General features: G+C 42.0%; 1 protein-coding gene across 2 annotated transcripts in view; it reads left to right on the top strand.

Annotated features, from left to right (window-relative positions):
* Positions 1-25,249, top strand: part of MRPL10 (mitochondrial ribosomal protein L10) — a 348,343-nt gene that overhangs the window by 106,173 nt on the left and 216,921 nt on the right. The gene's annotated exons all lie outside the window — the stretch shown is intronic.

Below are 25,249 nucleotides of genomic sequence, written 5' to 3'. Positions count from 1 at the left end.
CACCCCCTTTGTGGAGCTGGATGACTGTTAGTGTATGCCATTCTTTGGGTACATACCCTGTGGTATGATTGAGTCTGGGCAGTGAATGTAGGTGAGGGTGTAGTTCCTTTTGGGCCTAATGTAAGACACAGCCTGGGACACCATTCAGTCCCATTGATGCTGTGTTCCTGGCTTTGGAGAGGGCTGTCTTTACCTGCATGTCCATGACGTCTGGGGCTCTGCATCCTTCTGTGATGGACACAGGCCATTTTGGGGGTGATGGGGGGAAGTTTACACTGAACTTGTCCCCCAGGATGTGGGCAATGAAAGTTAGTTCAGTGTATTCCCTGCCATTTGTCAGTAGCTGACAGCATATTTGGAAGTTGACACCTACATGTCTGGTATAGCTACCACAGGCTTTGTGGTTGTTATTCTTATAGCCCTTGGCAATTTGTCTTTTGAAAGTGTCCTTGAATTATTTTATGAGCGAGCATTGCTTCTTCCTAATAATGATCAATGATGCCTTTCCTTTAATGAAGTTGGCTCTATCAGGTGTTAGTTTCCTCCTTCTGTTGTCTAGCTTATTTATGGGCAATGACCACCAGATTGTTTTCTTATTTTTGGAGGAGTGCTTCTTGGTTTTATTTGTGATGTCTCGATCCATGCATCCCTGTAGATGCTCATAGGATGCACTTGTAACTGATTTGGCAGATTGTATACCATTATCCTATAGCAAGAGGGTTTTGGAACTTTCCACTTTGGTCTTGGAACGTGTGCAGTTTGCTTTTGAAAATGTCTTCACGGTGGTTTCATTGACTGGGTGGGGGGGTGGGATGTGGATGTCCAGTGTGATTACTTTATGATCTGATATTACCAGCGAGGGTTTTATCTCTGTTGTGGAACACTGGTACCCCATATTGGTGATGATCATGTCCAGTATGGTGTCACCTCTAGTGGGCATGGTGACCAGCTGTTCCAGCTTTTAAACTCTAGGAAACATTAGGCAAAGGGCGTTGTACACAAGTAATTCTCCCACTCAATGTTTGGGTAGTTGTAATCACCTCATATAATGGTGTTTGATAGGACCTTTATATTTTCCACTGTTCTCAGGAATACTGAGTGAGGTTCCTGTGACATGGTAGGTGATCTGTAGCAGGCTACAATCTGATGAGCAGCTTTGCTCAATGTTAGTTGCACTTGCATGGTCTCCAAGGCCTCATGCTGTGCCACTAACCTGAAGGTGTGGGTATCCATAAGGTAAATGGGTACACTCCTTCCTATTGTATTTCACTCGTGGTTTTGGGTCCGAAGGTCGGAGGGATTGTGAGTGTTTTATGTGGAGCATGTCCAACAGCTCTGCGTTTGACATAGCTTTGTATGTTAGGCAGTGAACACATCTGAGTAGGCGATATGCAAGGGAGTACAGATGGAGCATTTTGAGATGGTCTGTGTATGGCATGTATTTCAGGCCACTAATTCTCTTTGTGAGGTATTGCTGCAGGCTTTCCAGTTGTTGTAGTTGTCTTGTGAGGTACATAGTAAAAGTGGTGCTGTACTCTATTATAGTTATAGTGAGTGATGAGTAATGGGGAACAATGTCCTCTTCTATTCTGCATGAGACACATTTTGTGATGAGATGTGCCACATAGTAGGGTTTCCTGACTACTGTGGGGATGTGATTATCACAGTTGAGTCCAGTGTCCACCTGTGACCCAAGGTCTCTTGTCACACTTTCAGTGTTAAGTATACTACCGCCTATGTTGTAGTTCTTGGCTACAGAGTTTTTAACAAAGGAATGACAATGCACCTTTTGGCATTGAGCTAGAGCCCATGGCTTTGACAACAGCCATCTGTCTCAGTGAGGCCCTTTTGTAGGATGTCCACACCTTTAGTATTTACAATTATGGCTCCTAGTTTGCAGTCCTCTGGAAACTTCAGTAGCCACAGACCTTCCATGTTAAAGTTTACTTCAGGGAAGTAGATACTAAACAGGACAGGACCCAGGACTGGACCCTGTGGTACTGCACTCGTCACTGGTCCATAGTCATACTTGGAGTCTGCTACTTTCACAGTGTGTGTTCTGTCAGTAAGCCTGTTGGCAACCCATCTTGTGACATAGCAATTTATACCTAGTTTAGTGGGTTTATCTATATTTCCAGAGTGGGGGATGGTGTTGTAAGCCATGGCAGGATCTACATAGGCTGTGTGAACCACCTTACCCTTGTTGACGGTTCTGTTGACTGCTTCATTGTCATCTATCAGGTTTAGGTGACATGATCTGCATTTTACAAACCCAACATGGTTGTGGTCCAGGGTTTGGGGATTACAAGTGTAATTTTTTATATGTTGTATGATGATACATTCCATGGCCTTGAAGAGCGGGCTCGCCAGGCTAATGGGGCGCTAGTTCCTGGGGTCCGTGGTGTCTCCACCCTTGTGTAGTGGGATAACTGTCACTGTGCACCATTCAACAGGCACAAAGCATGAGGTGAGGCTATGACTGCACATGGGGCTACCAGTGTGGTGCCTGTTTGCTCTGTGGTTTGTGTGGAACACAGCCTGTGAAGTTATCTGGTCCCATGGCTGCTGTGATACTGGCTTTGGAGAGTGTTTTTTACCTGTGCAGCTGTGATGACATCAACTTTGCAGTCTTCCATTATAGAGATGTGCTCTTTCATGGGTGAGAGGGGGTACAGTTAACACTAATCCTATCTGCCAGGATGTTGGCAATATCAGTTGGGTCTGTATATTTAGTGCCATTGAGCTGTAACTCAGAACAGATCTGAGTGTAGCCATGACATGAACCTGTCTGTTGGGCAGAGATCTCCTGAGTAGACAGTATGCAACAGAGTACAGATTGGGTTACATTCAGTCTTGTTGCATGGGGCAACTGTTTGAGGCCAGTAATCCTCTTGTTAGGGTACTTCAGTGGTCTTTCTGGCTGCTGAACATGCCTAGTCAGATTCATCGCAAGTGTGTTGTGGTACTCTCTGACGGGTCTGATGACTGATGAGTAGTGGGAACTTCCTTTGACCTACATGCACAGACCTTGGCAGTTTGTGTGAATACATAGCATGATTTTCTGACAACTTTGTGAATGTATTTCTGCAAGTAGAGATGTCTATCCACATTTGTCCATAGATCCCTTATTATCACCTCCGTATTTGGCATGTGTGTGAGCATGCCCAGTATGACCTTTCAGTGTGATGCTGAATGAAATCCACTACATTTGTTGGAGTGTGTGAGCACACCCAGTATAGACATTTATACTATATGTGTATGAAAAATCAAGTTGTATTTTTACAGCAGGTCTCTCCTTTGTGTCATAGATCAACAGGGATCATGCTGTGCCTGCAGGGCTTCCATGAGACACTTTGCATAGACTTATCAACATTTCTACATACAGTGGGGACAGCTATTCTTTGTACTTTTCTACCCAGGGGCACACTTGATTGTTACTGTGGGGGTACATACAATGAGGGGTTCACCTGACACTTATACACATTTGCTATGCCTGCACTGCTATGTACAGTACACCATTTCAGTATGTACTGTTGCCTATCGTACTGGCTTGAGGCATACTACTGTACTACAATTCTTAGCATCCAATACCACATATATTAGATTGCAACTTCATAGCCTACACAACCCACATCACACCGCCTGGTCTGATGTTCTCTGTCTGCATAGGCCTGTGGGGGAGGTTACCCATATGCCTCTTTAGGGGCATGTTACAGCATTTCTTTGTGTTTGCATTACTGTACAATTGTCCTGCTGTGTCTGTGCTACTGAAATGCTATCATGGCTTAGCGGTTCAGTACTGTGACTATAGTGTACAGTATCCTGGGTTTGAGCCCTGTCACTGCTTTTTATTTTTATGCTGGGCAGACCAAACTGCTTATGGGACAGTAAAGCTAATATGAGCATGTTTACCTGTCTTTGCTCAACTTTGCCTGACCTTGCCCAACATTGCTCAACATTGCCTGATATTGCGCTAGTTAGCATGGGCAATTTTGTTTACATATACTAAATATTGGTAAAAGCTGCTTAGCACTGCTTTATATTGCTTAAAACATGGCAATGATGCCTCAGGTGGTGCTGCAGGGCTGCTTATGTCGGATGCACATACTACACTCCCTATACATGTTTGGAAACAGGTAGTGTCAAATTAGGCATCCCTTTTATTTTATGTGCGAGTCAGAGAGAGTTATAATTTCCAGGGTTCCTACTGAGCCAGTGTATGTGCTATGCGTTGCCTCTTTGCCAAGGCCAAGGCATACTGGGCACACCTCCTTCTGCCTACTTGGGCAGGCTCAGGTTGTTCCTCCTCCGGGTCACACTGTGCCTGTGCAGGCCTTGGCAATGGTAGGGGGCTGTTTGGCCCTGCCCCATGCTGTTCCTGCTGCAGCTGTTTTTGCAGGATCATATTGTGTAGCATGGCACATACCATGACAATTTGGGTACATGTAGTTGGTGAGTACTGCAAGGCTCCACCAAATGTGTCCAGGCACCGGAACCGTGACTTGAGCATCCCAAACACATGCTCGATTACATTTCATGTTTGTGCGTGTGCCTCATTATGGAGTTTTTGTTCAGGTGTGTGTGCATTTCTGATGGGTGTCATCAGCCACGGCTCCAGCATCGCCCACTAGGTGACCGTCAGGGATGTCCCCATTGACAAATGTCTGGTACAGCTGTGTCAGATGCCAGATATGGGAATTGTGGTAGCTTCCAGGGCAGCCAGCACACACAGTCAGTATTATGCCCTGGGCATCACACACGACCTGGCAGTTGATAGAGGGAAACCCTTGCGATTGATGTAGGCCCTACCCCGCTTACCAGCTGGTGCTTTGATGTGTATGTGCATGCAGTCAATTGCACCCACTACCTCAGTGTATTCTGCTATTTACTGGAAGAGATGCATATTGCTGGCCAATACCTCACGGGAACTGGGGAAGTATACATGATCACCGACATGTGCTGACATGGCATGCAGGAACTGGTGCAGTACCCTGGATGCTGATGCCTGTGATATCCCCATCATATCACCAGTTGGTCTCTGAAAGGTACCTGTTGCTAGTATTCTTAGGCCAACACATACCTTGGTTTCCACTAGGATGAGTTCCCCTCTGTTGGCTCTGTGTGTGAGGTGTGGCCTGCACAGCTCAACAATTTGCTGCAGGAGGTCTTTGTCCACTCTATAGCGCTCCACTATCTCCAGCTCATGTAGCCCCTGGTAGGTTACCCTGGGTCTGTACACTCTTCTCCGTCTCCTCACTGTGGGTAGCTCAGCAGCATTCACATTGGCACCACCCTCAGCATCTTGCACATGTTGCCTTATAATAGCAATGGCAGCCCCTAACATTTTTTTGTCTCAGTAGAGCTTTTTAAGTTTTCACTTCTCTTTGTAGACTGCAGTGCTGCAGTGTTTCTGAAAAAAACATGGGGGAATGTTGTTTGCAGAGTTTTAAGTGCTGGGCTGGGCTAGTGTACTGCCTGTGTAATTGGCTGATTCTGATTGATTTCACCTGGCAGGTCTGCTAGTTCTTCTTGCTTAGATTCCTACTACTTCTTTTTCTTCCTTTTCCCTTTCTGCTTCCACAGAGGGCAGAGACGCGCAAACAAGCGCAAACACGCGCACACGCGTGCACACAGGCTTACACAGGCTTACATGGGCTTACACAGGCTTAGGCAGATGCACATGCGCGCACACAGGCTTAGACAGCCTTACACAGGCTTACACGGGCGCACACACGCACACGTCAGGTTTACAGGCGCGCACACGTGTAAGCATCTTTGCAAGAAACTTTGGTGATATCCACGGCATACACCTTCAGTTTCTGAGTTTCAGTTAAGACAACTGTAGACAAGCCTCTTCCAGTCCTGAGTCACTTACAGCAAACACATGCCACTCTGCTCCAATAAGCTTACAGTCTTTGATACATACCCCCTCATGATGTCACCTATTTTCTACTCTGTTACTCCCCTAATCCTACTCTTACACTCTAGGGACATGGTTCACATGGCAGGCAAAATTGGGATTCACTATCCTTACCCTCATTTGCATAGGATTGCCTACTAATGCTTGGTTACATCTCTCAGACTGAGCATCCCCCCTTAGCAACCACTACTCAGTAGCCACGTTGTCTTCAGCCTGCCATTCTCCTGCATGGCAGAATAATATTTTTAATAAAATGCCTATTTTTGGCTTTTATTTTCTTTTTCTGGTTTTTAGAGCTCCGCACATTTGCTACGCTTAAACATCGGAGATCGGGGGAAAAAAAATATTTTTTATTATTTTGCAACAGATAAAAATGCTAATGGCCTTATATTTGGCCATTGGCATGCTTTCTCAACTGGATGCATCCTTTATTTGGAGCTGTCATAGCTCCGTTTTGCTATTTGCAGAACGGTACTCCGTTACCAACGGAGTACATTTCTGCAAATAACACTACTCTTACTCACACAGGTTAGTGTTTCCTGGATCACAAATTTACCTCATTTGCATAGCTTTCAGCAGCAAATTAGGTAATTTGCATAACATAACACTGTCCATGCAAGGTAGTCTTAGGAGCTCTCATGCACGCCCCTGCCGGCTGTTCCTGCATCGCTAGGCAGACATATTGGCTGTCTGGAGTCTTACTCTACTCTTAGACTCCGTGCAAGCCTTCCTGAATCCAGCCCATAGACTAGTTGTGGGTTTTCCTTCACCTGTGACTTGCTTGTGATAAAAAGAATTACTGTAACTTACAGTGCTGACTGTTAGAATTCTGATAGTCATTTAGAAAGTCATGTTGTAGTGTTTCTAAATGTGGGTTTGTCTCTTTACATTTTTATGGGAAGTATCTAAAGTAATTTGGTGAATGTTTTGTGCGTTCCCAGCAGTAGTGACAGGGTATAGAGTACTGTAAGACAAGTTAAAGGTATATGCCCTTCTCCCCACTGTAGTGTGATCCTGGAGTTAGTATATATCATTACGGGGGTGTGGGATACGTAGCCCCCCCACCTAGTATGGTTGTACATTGTCCTGTTTCTGTTAAGAGGGTAAGCATTTTTTAAGTTCTGGAAAGGGTTAGTTATTGGTGTTCTAAGTGTGGTTTAAGATTTAGTATGATGAAATTCAGCATTGTAAGCTGTCAGTGAAATGGGAGTCAGTCAAATGAGTTGGCAGTCAAATGAAATTTAGGTCAATTGGGTATCAGTCAAATGCTGTCAGTCAAATGAGTTTTAGGTCAAGTGAAGTAGATCCATGTATATATGGATCTATCTTAGAAAACTGAATCCCCCCAAAATGTCAAATCACATTTCATCAAGACGAATGCTTCAAAGTTGCAAAACAGCGAAACTGCACTCCATTTTCTACCTAATCTTATCCAGTTCTAAAACTAGGTTAGCAAAATTAAATCAAGGAGATGTAACATTCTTGGACTTACTAAGACTGTGAAAACTGTGCCTCATAGGATACTAGCTGGGAAACTATCAAGTACAAGAAAAATAAGGAACGCTACCAAATCTGTGGGATGAAAAACAAAGTCAGCACTCCTGGAACCTACACTTCAGTAACTCAAGTAAATCCTTGTAGTAAATGGCCGCAAAATACTTTGGGAGTGGTAAAAACACTTTTTATTGAACCAAAATAACAAATAGATAAGCGCTTTCGTGAAAAACCTTCTCAGCTTCATCAGATAAGAGCAAATCCAGAAAAACACTCTTAAGTACATTCTGCAAGAGCATTAAGTAATAAACCATTCCCGTCACACTGACTAAAAAGGACCACCCTGAACTCATAAATATTCATGAAATGCAATCATAAAAATATTCTTAAAACACTCTTTAAAACCAGCATTTAAATGTCATTAACAAGTGGAAAAATGCTGAGAATAAATATAAATACAAATACACACATAATGTATAAAATCTATAAAATGGTGTGTATATAAAAATGAAAGTATATATAAAAAATGTATATAAATTTTTTTAATATTTTTTTATATATTTTACCATTCCATTGCTTTTAGTTTTAACAGGCAAGCAATGGCGAGTGAATCATTTAATCCTGGCCATTGCCCTACATTTAGGCGGACTTGCCAAATTAATTCTTTCTTTTTCCAAAAGCAGCCCCTATGGGCCACCTCTTTTATCCAAGTCAACAGTGTCTTGTGTCTTGTCTGTGCAGTGTTTACTCAAGACATTTGTGGATTTCCCAAGTCTGATATCCCTTAAATGCTCATACATTTTGTTTTTTAAATTTCCTTTCAGTCTTTCCAACATAGAAACATTCACATGAGTTACACACTGCACAATAAACAACTCTTTCAGTATGACAGTACACCTTCTTATTCCCCTGTATTTTAAAACCATTCACCAAGAATTAATGGCCTTCCATCACAAAACTACACTGAGCACAGAAACCACATATTTTCATAGACCCTGCATGTACAACATTTCTGTTAGACTCTAAAATGCATTTCAGGTGCATCCCTGTCTTAAAAACAATGTTTGGTTTAGTTCCAACACATTCTCTGATATCCCTATCATTAAGCAATATAGCCCAATTTTTTAATAAAATATCCAACACATCCTTACTGTTACTGTGAAAAGTGGTAATAAAAGCACATTTAAAATTTGAATTCTGTTCAACATTGGATTGGGTCAAGTCAGTTCCTACTCCATTAACCAAACAGCCATCAATAGAGGGCATGCCCTGGGCAGTTATCACCTCATGGTGACCTAACAAGGGTTTTAAAAAAATCTTTCTCTTTTGTTGACCACCTCAATCATGACTTCATTAAGGAGCCATAATGTGTAACCTCTCTTGCAAAACATAGCTTCCAGATGGTCACACTCATCTAAGTAGTTATCAAACAACCTAATCATCCAGGCTGCCCTTACAAATTGACCTTTACTACTCCTCTTTTTTGTTTAAATGGGTGTGCATTATCAAAATGCAGAAAGCTGTTTTAATAGGTTACTTTCTTATGAATTTGTGCTACAAAGGCCTTCAACTGACACTCTTTCTTCAGTGAGACATCCAAATATGCTATTTGTTCACTGTTAAACTCATGTGTGAACTTTAAAAAACTGGTTGTGCTATTGATATATTCTAAAAATAGGGGGATCTCTTCTCTCAGACCATTCCAATAAATAAAGACATTGTCCAAGAACCATGTATACAATGTACAGAACTTAAACCATGGGGTATTCATTAAAAATCTCCTTTCCCATTCCAACATAATTATGTTGGCATACAAACCACCGCACGCTGACCCCATTGCCACACCTTCAATTTGTAAAAACAGTTAATTATTGAATAGAATTAAATTATTTGTGAGTACACGTTCTAATAAAGACTCATAGGTGTTAACCAGTGGCTGGGGAAGACCCTTACCCACCAAAAATTCACAAAACCATTCCATTCCTATGGTATCCAGTATTACCATATATAAATCTCTGACATCGATCGTGATGAAACTGGCTATTTCATCAAATTCTAACACATTAAATCCTTTCAAAAAGTCCCATGAGTCCTTACATAGTAAAGGTTCATGTTGCACAAAGTCCTTCAATCTGATGTCCAAGAATTTGGCTATAGGGTGGGTAAAGGAGCCCCTTGCATCAACTATGGACCACATAGGTGGTTGGTCTAAGTCTTTATGTATCTTGGGTAACCCAAAAATAACAGGGATCCTAGGCTGTGCTATGTTTAAAAAATTAAATTCATACCCTCAATGAATAAATCCTGTAAAACACTTCCCACTTTCTTATATGCACCATGTAGTTCATTAAACAAAGATTGCATGTAAGCTTTACCTGCTAACAAACACCCCATTTTATTGTTGTAGTCCACCATGTTCATCATGACAGTACCACCCCCCACCCCTTGTCCAGTTTCATTATCCGGAGGTCCTTATTATCAGACAGTTGTCTTAACTTATTCATTTCATCCTGTTTCAAATTCCATTTTGCTTTTTTGCCATTTTAATATTTCTCATATCTTAATTCACAATTTTTTTTTGTGGACACTATTGACTTGGATAAAAGAGGTGGCCCATGGGGGCTGCTTTTGGAAAAGAAATAATTAATTTGGCAGGTCCGCCTAAATGCAGGGCAATGGCCAGGATTAAATGATTCACTCTCCCATTGCTTGCCTGTTAAAACTAAAAGCAATGGAAAGGTAAAATATATAAAAAATATAAAAAATATTTATATACATTTTTATATATACTTTCATTTTTATATAAACACCATTTTATAAATTTTATACATTATGTGTGTATTTGTATTTATATCTATATTCAGTATTTTTGCACTTGTTAATGACATTTAAATGCTGGTTTTAGAGTCTCTTTTTAAGAATATTTTTATGATTGCATTTCATGAATATTTATGAGTTCAGGGAGGTCCTTTTTAGTCAGTGTGATGGGATTTGTTTATTACTTAATTAATGCTCTTGCAGAATGTACTTAAGAGTGTTTTTCTGGATTTGCTCTTATCTGATGAAGTTGAGAAGGTTCTTGACAAAAGCACTTATCTATTTGTTATTTTGGTTTAACAAAAAGTGTTTTTCCTGCTCCCAAAGTATTTTGCAGCCATTTACTACAAGGATTTACTTGAGTTGCTGAACTGTGTGGTTCCAGAAGTGCTGGCTTTGTTTTTCTAAAATCTGTGGGATGGACAAAGTAATTTGCTGTCAGGAAAATCCAACAGTGTGCTAAACAGTGGAACTTCCTATACTAAACCAGTGGCTATAGCAAATTTGCTGGCCAATAAATTTGTCAGATTTCACCCCCCCCCCATCACCCACAGTTTCCTCCCAAGAGATTCTCTCTACAATTTCTCCCCCAACTATCTCTAAAGAACAGTTCCTCACTGCATTCTCCAGAGCTAAAACCACTGTATTAATGGGCCCTGATAATATCCCAGGATGCCTCCTAAATATCTTGAGACATGACCTGTCAGACCAACTAGAATCTCTGTTCAAATACAGCCTCCAGACAGGCTTCGACCCTAGGGAATGGAGGACTGCAACTGTCATACCTCCACACAAAGGCAGACCATCAAAAAGCCCAGGGAACTACAGACCCATAAGTTTGAATAGTCTTATATGCAAGGCCATGGAAAAATTATTGTGGACCTGATAAGCAAAGAAATAGTAAACCTTCAAACACTGGATTATCCCAGTTCAATTTCATCAAGGGCAGGTGATGCCTACTAAACTTGGTGGACTTCTACAAGAAGGTCACTAGAGCCATGGATGAAAGCAAAATGGTACACACTTTCTACCCTGACCTGGCAAAGGATTTTGAAACAATACTGCACTTGGGTGTTGTAGATAAACTCACAACTTTTGGCATAAATCACTATGTCATCTGATAGATAGGATAATGGCTCACAGATAGGACACATGAAGTTAGGGTGGGGGATTCCACCTCCACCAAGAGTTCTGTTACTATTGGTATCCCACAGGACTTGGTACTGTGTTAGAAAAATGTGTATTTGAATATATGAGAAATGCTAGTTTAAAAGCAAAGTAGTATATCTTCTTCTTCTTTCGGCTTTTCCCGGTTAGGGGTCGCCACAGCGGATCACCTTGTCCGCACATTGAATGGCAGTGGAGTTTTACGGTGTCGAGTTGCCAGCCCGGCGCCCAACCTTCCACAGAAGGCACACTCACACGCACACCTAGGGCCAATTTAGAGTGTCCAATCCACCTGCAGCATGTCTTTGGGATGTGGGAGGAAACCGGAGCACCCGGAGGAAACCCACGCAACCACAGGGAGGACATGCAGACTCCGCACAGAAGGCACCCCAGCTGAGGATCGAACCGGAGAACCTCTTGCTGTGAGGCGGCAATGCTAACCATTGCACCACCGTGGCCGCCCTAAAAGCAAAGTAGTATATAATGCATTTTATTCTATTAATCATATAGCAGAGAGGATTAAGTTATGTGTAAATGTAAGTAGTTTTGAAACTGCAGTGTGGCTTGAAGCAAGCTGACCTTCGACCCTGGCAGATGCTAGCTTAGCAAGTTTTAATGTTTATGCTTTTCACAAGTGATTATCTGCTGGGTAAGGAAATGAAATGTGTGAAATAATGAAATCTTCTGCTCTTTCCTGCTGGGATGATTTGGCCTTGTATATGTGTTACTGAGATAGCACGCAGCTGGTAGGAAAGTGTAACAGAGAACAAAGATGTGTATTAAAAGACTGAATCTGCTATTGTATTCAAACTGATATGAAACCTTGAAGAAGTAACTTTACAGAAAGACATTATGTCTGACCAGGTGGATAGCAAGGCCGTATTGTTACCAGAGGAAAACTTTTTTAAAATATACAGCATCAGCAGTTTTTATGAATAGAGGACTGTAAGCTAAAGTGATGTAGATGCCTTGTGACATACCACATCAGTAAGGTGGGCACAGCTTGAATGTTGAACCTATATAAAATTGTGTGCTTCCTGTTTCATGTTAGACAAAATTCTGTACTTGTACGTTTTTTGCCTCCTGGTGTACACTAGTAAACTTTTGAATCTGAACCTCCTGTGTATTGAATTCTTGATTTTATTTAACAGTTTGGTCCTTCTTAGCCGGAATTTCCCTCGGACAGCTGCAGATCAGAGTCTACCGGTGGTCGAATACTGCGCAGGAGAAGTTACCGAAACGGTTCTTCTTGGGTGAAAAGACCTCCGACTGAATTGTCGTTTAAAGAGGCTGGCCACTTTCTGATCTGTGGCCGAAGAGCGGATATTGGACAATTCAATACCGGAGGCTCAGGTAGGAAGAATTTGCCTTTTTTCTGTTTTAGATCAGGGACTAGGTTACAGTATATTGTTGTCAAGATTTGTTTTGCAGATCAGGGACAAAAGGAAGTACTGTATATTTGGTCATAGATCAGGGTAACAGAATAAGGTAGGTAGTTATTCTAGATAAACTGTGAACAGGAACTGAGAATTTGATATCACGTGATAAAAAGGGTTACGTAACATTTTCTTTACTATGGGAAATCAGTGCACTAAAACATCGCGAGATCCGCCCCTAACCGAAGACGCAAAATACACGCAATTACAACGTTCTGATAACGTTAGGTATTATACGAAATGGGTTAATAAGTATGAATTTGATGGTAAACTAGATAAACCTTCACTAGTTAAACTCCTTAAACAGCTTAAATCTGATGCAGGAAGTCAGGCAAAAAAGCAACGCCAATTAGGCATTCCTCAGGCACACAGGTGGATTGAGGAAGCAAATCGTAGAGAACAGAAGCTGAAAAATTCAAAAACATTATTCTTAGACAAAGAGGATAATAACTTGGTAATAGCGACAGCTCCCCCTCCTCCTCCCTTGCCCCCTCCCTTACCCTTTTCAGGATATGAAGTGAGTGGACAGGCTGGTCCGCCTCTGCGTTATCCTGAAGTTTCAGCAAGACCACAACCATTTGTTAGAGATCCTATTGAAATAGGTCCCGAACACGTAAAACACATAGGGACACAGAATCATATCAAATAGAGAGAAACCTAAAGGATGAGAGTGAGGAGGAAATATGCCCACTTATAGAAGTTCCAAATTCTCAGGCAGGACAGGAAGGGCAAAACCCAACACTCTTAGTATATAGACCATGGACACTGGAAGATATCCGGAAAGCTACTGAGGGAATCCCCCATCCGAAAGTTAATTTTACGAAATTTTTAGAAGATTTACAAGGCATGAGATTGAGTTACCACTTGAATGGGGAAGAAGTAGAAAAAGTAGTAAGACAAATTATAGGTCCAGATTGGCACATGATTTGTGGCACCTGGAATCCTCGTAATGCAGAGCTTAAATCCCTCCCACATAGTGACGCAGAGTTAGACAACAGAGTGAAAGGTCTGACAGACCGAATCTCTGAGAAATGGAAACCTAGAACAGACTGGACTTGCATTAATCAATGCATACAGCAGGAAAATGAGACAATAGATGGGTATTATGCTAGATTACTAGAATGTTTTAATAATCATAGCGGTATGTCGGTTCCTGAGAACCAAACAAATGATTCCCCGTATGAACAACAACTGAAAAATGCATATTTGAAAGGTTGCATTGCACCTATTAGTAGCTTCATTATGAAGCATATGATAGTCCATCGAACAGGGAGGCTACAAGCCTTACTTGAATACGCTAGACATGCTGAAAGACATTTTAATAGTAAAAAGAAAAAGAAGGAGCAAGTCTTCACTGCTGAAGATGGAGCTGAAGTGTTTGTATTACAGTCAGGTAAAAGGGGCAAGAAGAATGCCCAGGGAAACAAACAGTCTGACAAACGATCAGAAGATTTTGAAGAGAGGAAAAAGAGAGGTGAATGCTTCAAGTGTGGGAAAAAGGGACATCTAGCAAGGGATTGTAAGCAAAACAAAAAGGTAATTTCAGAAGATAAGGGAGATGAGGACTGACTATATGATAGTGAAGATACATCATGTGAAAGTCAGAAATCATCAAGAAAAGTTAATAAACAGAAAACAAATGTAAATGTGATAGAAGGAGTAGAGGAAGTGCAAGTAGATATGGAGGATGAAGAAAGTGAAATTTTGGACTTAGCATTATTGAGCTTAGAGCTCTACTTAGCAGATACGAAACCGGAAGTTACACTTCTGGTGGAGGGAAGGGAAGTCAAATTCCTGTGTGACTCAGGAGTGTTACGGACTTTGATACACCCCTCCAAGTTACCAGAACATTCCGAATCACCTGATTATATACTAGTAAAAGCAGCAAATGGACAGCTATACAGGGAACTACTTTCCCATGATATAGCAATAACTGACCCTGTTTCAGGTATGACCCAGAGACGTAAAATTGTTGTTTCTGCAAAGTGTCCAGTAAACCTATTGGGCAGGGACCTTATGCAGATATTTGGCATAGCAGTAGTTCCAACTGTACAAGGTATGGAGGCACAAAGACAAATGGATACCTTTGTAGTGCGATCAGAGGGTGAAACTTTTTACTGGTACAGCCAGGACCTAGTCACGACTGGTCCAGGGGCAGTAACCGAGGAACTGATCAACGTAGCCATCAGTAAAGCCCCCTCCCTCGACACTGATCAACAGCATTTGTTACACTGTACTCTATACTACTGTACTACACCAGGACCTGATAGAGAGTATGAGCAAGAATTGTTCAGAAATCGTGCAACTAGACTAGTATTGCGTACTTTGTACTGGGATACTGAGGGGAACAGTGTAGTCAGCTGTTCATTACCTCAAGAATTCCTTGCATTATATAGATCAAATCGATTACCACATGTCAGCTTGACAAAGAACAAAAGTGTAAAATGGGCAGACTTAGGAGAGAAAGTAACAAGATGGGAAAAACAGACTGATTTAGAACTATCAGAACAAGGGGTACAAAAACAAAAACTGAATTGGTTGACACAGACACATCCAGCTGTACACTTGCAATCTAGTGAGGACAGCTGATTAGCATTTTTATTAGAAGAAGAAGAGAAGGCCTTATGTGAAATTCCAACAACTCTTTGGTCAACAGGCAAGTCAGATGTAGGACTTATTCGAACAGCAGGACCAGTTACAATTATCCCAAAGTCAGCTTTTAGACCACAGAAAAGACAATACCCTTTGAGAAAGGATGCAGAAATAGGAATTAAGCCTATAATAGCAGCATTACTCAAAGAGGGAGTACTGGTAGAATCTCCTGATTCACCATGTAATACACCCCTATTTCCTGTTAAAAAAGCAAGTGGGGAATGGCAGATGGTACAAGATTTACAAGCTGTAAATAATGCAGTAATACCTAGAGCACCTATGGTGCCAGACCCACATACTTTGTTAAATGATTTAAAACCGCAACAGAAGTATTTCTCTGTGGTAGATATCAGCAATGCTTTCTTCTCGATACCTATACATCCTGATAGTCAATATTGGTTTGCATTTACATTTCAGGGTAAAAGGTATACATATACTCGACTACCACAGAGATAGTGTGAGAGTCCAACAATATTTGCACAAGAAATGGCTAGCAACCTGGCATGGTTTACCCCACCGGGAGGTAGTCAAATTCTACTTTATGTAGATGACATCTTGCTATCAGCCCCCACCCAGCAACAATGCAGGAAAGATACTGTGGCAGTATTAAAATTTTTAGCAATACAAGGACACAAAGTAAACAAAAGTAAATTACAACTTTGGAGAAAACAAGTTAGATACCTAGGATATGTAATATCCAATGAAGGTAGAATACTAGACGAGGAAAGAAAAACAGCAATTTTGCAAGCACCCAAACCAACAACCAAGAAGGGAATGATGTCTTTCTTGGGCACAACTAATTTCTGTCGGAGCTGGATACCAAATTATGCTTTGGAATCTGCTCCACTGACTGACTTGATATATAAGACACCAATGGCAGAGCAAGATATTTTTCAATGGACACCCGAAGCAGAAACGGCTTTCTGCAGGTTGAAGCAGTTGATAGCTTCTTCATTAGTTTTAGGACTTCCAAATTATCACAAACGGTTCTTTCAGACCGTAGATTGCAAGCAAGGATATATGACGTCAGTACTGACGCAACAACTTGGGGACAAGCAACACCCCATAGCCTACTATTCATCACAGTTAGACTCAGTGGCACGATCTTTGCCTCACTGTGTACAAGCAGTAGTTGCAGCTGCAATGGCAGTACAGGCTTCGGCCTCAGTGGTATTATTCCACCCTCTCACATTGAGAGTGCCTCATGCAGTTGCAATAATTTTACTGCAAGAAAAAGTGGCATACCTTTCTCCTGCTAGACACCTTTCATGTATGACTATACTTCTGAGCCAACCTCATATGACAATTGAACGATGTACGACATTAAATCCATCAACATTACTTCCAACTCCTGTGGATGGCACACCACACAGTTGCCTGCAGGAAATTGAACAGTTAGCTTTGCCTAGACAAGATCTCACAGATATGCCCTTGGATAATGCCGAGGTGACATATTACGTGGACGGCTCATGCAGAAGGGGTCCTACAGGAAAGAATCTGGTGGGGTATGCAGTAGTTACAGACACTGAAATTTTAGAAGCTCAATCCTTACCACATAACTTATCTGCACAAGCAGCAGAATTGATAGCTTTAACGAGGGCATGTACTTTAGCAAAAAACAAGTGTGTAAACATATATACTGATAGTCAGTATGCTTTTTCTACAGTACATGTATTTGCAACAATGGAAAAATAGAGGAATGATAACATCTAGTGGAAAACCTATTAATCATGCGCAATTTATTTTGGAGTTATTAGAATCTATTCAGTTACCCACCAAAGTAGCTATTTGTAAATGTGTAGCTCATACAAAACAACAGGATAAGATTTCGAAAGGCAATGCACGAGCTGATGCAGCTGCAAAGCAAGCAGCCTCAGACTCAGAAACTTTACTTTTAAATGAGGAATTACAACCCTCTGAGATTTTAGATTTAGACATGTTAAAAACAATGCAGACACTTACTACAAAAGCAGAAAAACAAAAATGGGTGAAACGAGGTGCAATTCTTGAGAATGGACTGTACATTTCCAAGGAGAGAAAACCGATATTGCCATCTAATTTATTTAGATATGCAGCTTTGTTGAGCCATGGGCAGTGCCATGTCTCAAAAGGGGGGATGGTACAGTTAGTAAATCGAATATTCCAAACATACGGATTCACAAATTACACACAAACATTTTGTGCAGCTTGTCATACTTGTAACAATCACCATGCACAAGGGGCATTTAAAACCAAGCAGGGAAGTTTTCCTATACCACCATATCCGTTCCATACTATTTGTATGGATTTCATAGAATTGAATGTGTGAAGGGAAAAAGTTTTGTTTAGTTATTGTAGACATGTTTTCCAAATGGGTAGAAGCTTTTCCAACCAAAAACCCGAATGCAGCAACAGTGGCGAAAGCCCTGATAAAAGAAGTAATCCCTAGATTTGGCATTCCAGAAAGGATTTATAGTGACAACGGCACTCATTTTGTAAACCAGACAATCCAGCAACTTGGGAGATTTTTTGGTATCTCCTTAAAGAACCATTGTGCCTACCACCCACAGTCAGCAGGATTGGTGGAAAGGTACAATGGTACCCTCAAAAGTAAACTTAGGAAGCTAGTTGAGGAAACCCAAAAGAATTGGATACACTGTCTACCTTTGGCACTGCTGAGTATGAGAACGGTTCCAAATGTAAAGGGTTTGACTCCCTTTGAAATGGTTTTTGGGAGAGCATATTATGTGCCTCAGTGGAAAGCTCTCATGCCTGCAGAGCAAGAGGCTGACAGTTCATTAGCTAGTTATATGAGGAAACTGTTAACAAATAAATCTGTTTTGCAGTTTAACTCTTTTTCAGATAAGGAACAGACCAGACCGGTGGAAGCAGTCTTGGCCCCGGGGACGTTTGTGTGGCTGAAAGTGAGGAAAAGGAAGAATTGGGCGAGTCCAAAGTGGGAAGGACTGTACCAGGTTCTGTTGGCAATGCCTACTGCAGTTAGAGTGGCAGAGAGGACGTCTTGGGTTCATTTGACACACTGCAAACCGGTAAAGAACTTTCAACTTGATAAAAACTTTGTGACTGATACACAACCAGACCGAGATGGCCAAAAACAAAGCAAATAGAAATTTAGATCAACCCCAGAGATGTTGCATAATCATGTTGTTGAGTATACATTTATTAACTGTAATTGTGACAATTTTCCTCTTGTTGTGGTTTATCCTACACACAACCACACAAGTGAAAGTGGGAAGGCGTGACGAAACGTCTATAGACTGGCATCCAAATTTTAACACATACCTAGCAATGAAACGTGTATATGCAGAGACTATGAACATTTCAAATTGCTGGGTTTGTACAGCTACACCAACAGCATATGGAGGACTGATAATGTCCACTGTCCCTTTGGGGATAAATGAGACTTGAGAGAATTTACTCTTCGATACAGGAACTGTGAGATCACAGGACAAAATAGCTTTCCCCGGGATTCATGAAGCTCGGCGCAAGGCCGGCGTAAGGGCTGCGCCGGCGGTGCAGTGAATAGCCGGCGTAGTAGCGCCATATGCATATTAATGAGTGTGCACCGCAACCACAGACACGTGCGTAGTGTACGTGAGCGAGCCCAAGTAGGATGCGTCCAGAGGCGTGGCTAAGCCGGCATGCGGTGAGCAACCTAATGTGCTGACTGCCACGGTCCGCCCATAATAGTAATGGCAGCAGCCAGGGCCCGTGCAGAATGAAACGCACGTAGAGTATGCAACATAGTACCCGTCCCAACTAAACGGAAAAGCAAATACAACCCACGAAGGCTTAAGTGTACCCGTCCAAGGAGCAAAGGATACGCATAAGACCGCGTTTGTCCCGCAATGCACCATCAGTGGTTATACTCATAGAAGGTGTACCGCAGCATGTCAGCGCACCGCACCGACATAGGAGTAGCGACTAAGGTTACCACCTGTCCCACTTTGCGAGGGGCAGTCCCTCTATGGGCAGTTGTGTCCCGATAAAAACTATTAAAAATGGCAAATGTGCTAAGATTGTAGGACATAATGATATCCCGTATTTAATGTAATGGTTGCATGAATTGGTTATTTCTGTAACTGAAATATCTCAATGTCACAAGAAACAGAATAAGCAACCAAACTGCCACAACAATAAGCTTTTATTTAGGCAAACAAGTGAAGTTCTATGCCATATAGTGACCGTGTGTATGTGTCGGCCTGTAAAATCAGATGTGAGTCCCGGAAATATCCCACCTTGGCAACTGGAAAAGGTGGCAACCCCAGTAGCGACATGGGCATGGTCACCAGGGTTACCAGCTGTCCCAATGTGCCATGGATAGTCCCTCATTGGACAGTTGTGTCCCTGCAAAAATCGAAAAAAAGGAAAATGACCTGAGATTCCCTGCCAAAAATATTCCCGCAATATACATGTAATAGTAGCATAAAACATATAATTTGTATATGAAACACATACATGGCATAAGAAACTGAATAAGGAACCCAAATGCTAACAGAATAAGCGTATATTATGGCAAACAAGCAAAGTCCTGTCAACTCCACTTACTGTGGGTATGTGTTGTCCTGCAAAATCCGATGTTCCCACAAAACATGTCCCACTATGGGCATTGGAAAAGGTGCCAACCATAATGGTCACATGCAGTAGTGAGAGTACATAGCCGGGTAGCTGTGTTGACATAACAACAGGAAGGAACCAAGATACCTTAAACACAGGCAAACATGTGCATAGCAACATATCCCACACCCAGCAACGTCTCTGTCGCATACACTGGATGGCGTATGTTGAAGTGTAATATCCAGAAGCAGAACCCATGCATTCAGATGTAATACACAATAGCCTCATTGTAGCATGTAAGTCCCACCCATGTACACCTGTGCACCCAAACCTGCTAGCATCCGTGTGCAGCTATACACCTACACACAATGTGCATACCTGAAATGTGGTAAGATGTTTGTGTTAGGCAGTGCCACGCGCAAATCACGTACCCACATGTCACCAACCCACCTCAGGTACAGATATGGAAATGGCTGCATGTGAATGTGTCTGCAGAATGTGTACATCCCGCATGTGGTATGTACCCGTCCAAACCATATAGGTTTGCATACGACACGGTGCACATAACTGTACACATGTGGACAAGTCGGGTTGTTGAACCACCGCATCGATGATTAGCTATGCAGAGAAGTCGAACACATATAGCGGAACACGTGCCTACCAAACAGGACGTCCTAACAGGGTGCTAAAGGCAAAGAAGGGGAAGGTGGGACATCACATGTGGAGAGTAGCGTTGCTGGACGGCCAAATACACACAGTCAAGGTAAGGGCGGAACAACATGCATATGGCGGATGGATGTTGTTCAAAAATATATATAGAAACACATATGAAGTGCCAGTTTAGACTCGAAATACTATATAATGCATTGAATTGTACCGTACAATATGGCAGTAGAACTGATCATGCATGTAATTGGTGAAGCTAAGCTGTAGTGTGATGGAATTCTGACCCTGGCAGTAACCAGTACAGCAGGCTAATGTCTCTCAGCATTAATTATCTGCTGGGTGACAGAAAAATAAATGTATGTACATGCATAACATCACCCCTTCCCTGAGGAGGATGGCCTTGTGAGCTCTATCGAAGATAAGAGTACAACTCCTTACCAGAGAGACAAAGCAACGTATTAAGAAATGAACTGACTACTGTATCGGAACAGTCCAGGGTCCTTGAAACAGCTACAATCACAGAAGGACACTGTAATTGACCAGGTGCCTTGCAAGGCTGTGTTATTCTCATGGGAAAACATTTTAAAAGCACGACCTCAGCACCCACGTATGTATAGACTATTGCGGACCATAGTGATGGAAATGCCCTGTGACCGACCACGTCAGTAAGGTGGGCAAAAGCTGATTGTAAACACTATATAAAGAAATTGCTTACTGTATAGAGTCAGACAAAACTCTCACACTTGGACTGTATATTATTTTGCCTGCCTGTGTACATTACTAAAACGTTGTGAACCCGAGCCTCCTGTGTTATTGACTGTCACTTAGAAAAGCCTACTGATAACTACAGTGTGGTTTTAACAACTTATTTGACATTGTGATCCTTCTTATCCGGAATTCCTTTGGTAAGCTACAGGTCAGAGTGCATGGGTGGTTAGACATCTGCGCAGGAGAATTTGCCTAAATGGTTCTTCTTGAATGAAAAGACCTCCGACTGAATTGTTGTGTGTAAAGAGGCTGTCTACCGTCTGATCTGTGGCTGAAAAGCGGAAAACTGGATCCCAAGAAGAAAACATGCAGTCTTAAACAGGAGGCTCAGGTAAGGAGTGTTTGCCTCTTTGTGTCTATTGTAGATCAGGGACCAGACTACATTGTGTTTTTGTTAACAGTCGTGATAGCGGGTCGAAGACCAATCCAAATAGTGTTAAATCTGGACATAGGTCAGGGGAACACAGAGCAGAGTAAATAGTCATTGTAGACACTACAGTGGATACAGGGAAGGAGATACCACGTGGTACGAGAGAAGGGTACGTAACAGTCGTGTAGAGGATATGGGGGATTAGTGAACAAACAGATCATGTGATCCGCGTTTGACGGGTGACGTGAAGTATATGCAATCGCAGAGAGCACATAATGTGAGATATTCAGCAAAATGGGGTAATAAATATGACATTGATGGTATATTAGACAAAATATCGTTACTGAAACATTGTAATCTCTGAAAATGTGATGCACATGTTCTAGGGTAACCACCTGTCCCACCCTGTGAGGCAGTCCCCTTGGCCAGTTGTGTCCTGCAAACAAACAGAACAAATGGCAAATGTCCTGATATCTCAGGACAAAGATTTCCCAGATATCTTTTCAAATGGTAGCATAAAACAGTAATTTTGTATCTGGAACAACAAAATATCATAATAAACAGAATAAGCAACTGAAATGCTACAAGAATTGGTAGCTCTCCTGGCAAAAAGTGAAATCCTGTCCTATGTACTGGCCGTGGGTATGCTTTTTCCTGGCAAATTACACGTTCCGAACACTAATGTCCCACATTGTGCATTTGAAAAGGTGGCAGCCCTAAGATGTGCAGGCGACAATTGGGTATCCGTCAAGCACATAGGTGGATTGAGGTAGTGAACCGAAGGGAACAGAACACTACAAATGCGAAAGCATCATACGTACACAGAGAAGATCATAATACAGTAGTAGCGACAGCCCCCCCACCCCCATACCACCTCCGATACCACATCCAGGATATGAAGCGGGAGGTCAGGCTAGTCCCCACACGTTATCCTGTGTCAACAGAGGTATCACAACGACCAAATGTAACAGAAGCTATTGAAACCACATCCCGAACTTGTAACATACCTAGGGACACTCGAGTAAGAAGACAGTCAGTAGAACAGAGTGAGGATATCTGTCAATTAATTGAAGTACCGAACCCTCATGCAGGACAGGAAGGCCAGGACCCAACCCCCGTACTGTATAGACCGTGGACACCAGATGATATCTGTAAAGTCACAGAGGGAATTCCCCATCTACAAAGTAATCGCTATTCACCATGCAATACCCCTGTATCTACTGATTGGAAAACAAAGGGGGAATGGCGGATGGTACAGGATTTACAAGCTGTAAATCATGTAATAATACCTAGGGTACCGATGGTGCCAGACCCACACACAATATTGAATGCTATGAACACGCCACAGAAGTATCCTACCGTGGTACATACAAGCTATGCTTCCTTTGCAATACCTATACATCCAGATAGTCCGTATTGCTTTGCATTTACATTCAGGGTAACAGATACAGCCATACCCGGCTATCGCAGGGATACTGTGAAAGTACAACGATATTCCCACAGGAGATGGCTAGCTACATTCCGGTGTTTACTCCACCCGGGGCCAGTCAAGTTCTACTTTATGTGGATGATATTCTGCTTGCGGCCCCTACCCAGCAGCAATGTATGGAAGACACAATAGCATTATTGAGATATTCAGCAGAACAGGGACATAAATTAAGCAACCATAAATTGCAACTACAGAGAATACAGGTCAAGTACCTGGGATATGTGGTATCCAAGTAGGGTGGAACATTACATGACGATAGGAAGGTAGCAATTTCACAAGCACCCAAGCCAACTACCAAGAAGGGAATGATGTCCTGTCTGGGCCGACTAACATTTGTCAAAGCTGGTTACCAAACAATGCTTTGGAATCCGCTGTATTGTCTGCCTTAATCTTTAATACACCTATGGCAGCACAACACATACTACACTGGATTACAGTAGCAAAAATAACTTTCTGCAGACTAAAATGATTGATAGCTTCAACATCTGTATTAGGTCTCCCGAATAATCATAACACATGTTGTCAGACTGTAGATTGTAAGCGGAGATATATGACGTCAGTCTTGATGCAACAGCATGGAAGTAAGCAACGCTACATAGCTTACTACTCATTGCAGTTGGACACTGTGGCATGGTCAGTGCCACATTGTGTACAGGCAGTTGTTGTAGCACCCATGGCAGTAAATGTTATTATACCACCCTCTCACTGTGAGAATGTCTCATGCAGTTGCGATCATTCTGCTGCAAGAGAAGATAGCATTCCTGACCCATGCTAGACATTTGTCTTGTTTGACCATACCACTGAGTCAACCTCATATGGTGATTGAACGTTGTACAACATTAAACCTATCAACGTCACGTCCGACACCTGTGTATGGCACACCACACAGTTGCCTATACAAAATGGATGAAATAACTACACACAGACATGATATATCACTGATATACCCTTAGATGATGCAGAGGTGACAGTTAATGTGTACGGATCATGTAGACAGAGTCCTACAGGAACAAATCAAGTAGGTTATGCAGTAGTTATTGATAATGAGATTGTAGGCCAACCCCTGCAGCATAACGTGTCTGCTCAAGCAGCAGAATAGATAGCTTTAACACGTGCTTGTACTGTGGCGAAAAACTGATGTGTGGACATATGTCCCGATAGTCAGTATGTTGTCTGTACAGTGCATGTTTATGAGCAGCAGTGGAAGAATAGGGGAATGATAACATCCACCGGTAAACCGATTAATCATGCGCAATTGATCTTGAATGCATTACATTCCATTCAGTTACCCACTAAAGTAGCTAATTGTAAATGTGCAGGTCATAGAAAGCAACAGGATAACAGTAGGAAAGGTAAGGCATGAGCTCATGCAGCTGCAAAACAAGCAGCCTCACAGTTGGAAAGTGTTTGTTTGAATGAGGAATGACAATCCTCAGACATTTTACATGTAGAAATGTTACAAACAATGCAAACATCAACTACGAAAGCAGAAAAGCCGACGTGGGTATGACGAGGAGCAATCCTTGAAGACGGACTGCACATATCCACAGTGAGAAAGCCAATATTAACGTCTAATGTATTCAGATATGTGGCTTTGTGGAGCCATGGGTAGAGACATGTCTCAACAGGGGGGATGGTACATTTGGTTAACAGAATACCCCTAACATACGGAATTAGGAACCACATACAAACATCATGAGCAGCGTGTCACATTTGCAGTAGATATCATGCACAGGGAGCATTTAAACCGAAGGGAGTGAGTTTACCTACACCACCAAAACCGTTCCGTACTATTTGTATGGAGTTCATACATCTGAATAAATGTGAAGGGAAGTAATACTGTTTAGTGATTACACATATATATAATCAAAATGGGTAGAAGCATTCCCAACCATGAATCCGGATGCAGCAGC

Source organism: Protopterus annectens, chromosome 2.part1, assembly GCF_019279795.1.
Source record: "Protopterus annectens isolate FY-2018-M chromosome 2.part1, PAN1.0, whole genome shotgun sequence".
NCBI lineage: Eukaryota > Metazoa > Chordata > Ceratodontiformes > Protopteridae > Protopterus > Protopterus annectens.
This window is presented reverse-complemented; position numbering and strand designations above follow the sequence as displayed.